Raw genomic sequence first — 1,300 nt, forward strand, 5'->3', positions numbered from 1 at the left:
CCTGCTGCCCCACGTCCCTCTAGTGAGGAACTCCCCTTTCCCCCCACCCCTGGGTGCCTGCCTGCCTGTCTTGGTTCTGCCCCCACCCCCAGACCCCAAGCTGCTCAGTCTCTGAACCCTCCCAGCTAGGACTGCCACCTTGGTCTTGGGGGGTCCTAGCCCACCTAGTCTGTTCCTCTGATCTCTGGGCCCTGAGGGCTCATGCAGGGGTCCCTCAGGCCTTCCCAGAGCACTGGGGCGCCACCTACACCTTTCCTAGTATTTCTCCTTGGGGGATCAGGGCTGCAGAGGTGGGCCTCTTGGCCACGGAACGCTCACCCCAGCCCTGCCAACGCTGGCTGCCCCTTCTCCTCGGCATGGCAGGACCATGGCCACTGCTGGGAGCTCGCAGCCAGCTCCGCCCTGCTCCTCTTCCCCTGAAGCAGCAGGTGGCGCCATCTTGCTTGAGGAGTCGCTCCTGTGTTCCTCCAGCTTCTCCCTGCCCAGGGGTGTTCATCTCCATCACTGTGTCAAGGCTTGCCTTCACCTCCGGGATCCTGTTGCTTTGGATGAGAGGGCCCTTGGGTTTTCTGGCTGCTTCCTGCTCAGCTGTGCTCCGCTCTCACCCCAGCGTTGGGGAGGTGCAGGGAGAGAGTGCCCACGGTTTTCCTTTGCTTTTCCACGCACTGGTTTGCACACCCCTTGCGTGTGGGGCTAGACTGTGCCTTAGCTCCTGAGTCCTGGCTCATGCGGTCCCTCCCCGCTTCAGCCCCTAGGGAACAGCCAACTCTGGTGGGCCCTGGTGAGGGGTCCCGCTGCCCTCACCCAGGGTCAGGCAGGGGACCAGGGAGCTGGAGTTGTGTCATTAATAGCCCGCTGGCCAGCCACTGAGTCTTGGAGGCGTCTGCCAAGTGCTCCTGTGGGCTCCTTACAGGCCATGCCGTGGTATTGTCCCTGTGGGGTTGGGGAAGTGAGGGGGGCCGGGGCTGTGATCATGGAGGAATCTGCCATCTGCTCCCACCCCCTCGCTCTCTTGTTGAATTTCTGACACTCTGTCCTCTGGGCCCCTGGGAGGGATGAGAGGGGAGTAGCCCCCTTTTCCAAAGTGTATGGGGACTGCCTGAGGACTATCGCTGCCAAAAAGCAGCAGCGAGCGTCCCCAAGGGTGCAGGTTGGGGGAGGGGGAACAGGCGTGCCTGCAGGGCAGCCATGGCTGTGACCTGTGGCCCTTGCCCAGCCTGAGGGACTTGCAGGGTCCCACTGAGATCTGCCTCTGTCCCTTGCGGCCTCCTCCACCCATCCTGGGCTCAGGTTCAGATTT

This window comes from Lipotes vexillifer, unplaced genomic scaffold (assembly GCF_000442215.2).
Source record: "Lipotes vexillifer unplaced genomic scaffold, Lipotes_vexillifer_v1.1 scaffold753, whole genome shotgun sequence".
NCBI classification, from domain to species: domain Eukaryota; kingdom Metazoa; phylum Chordata; class Mammalia; order Artiodactyla; family Lipotidae; genus Lipotes; species Lipotes vexillifer.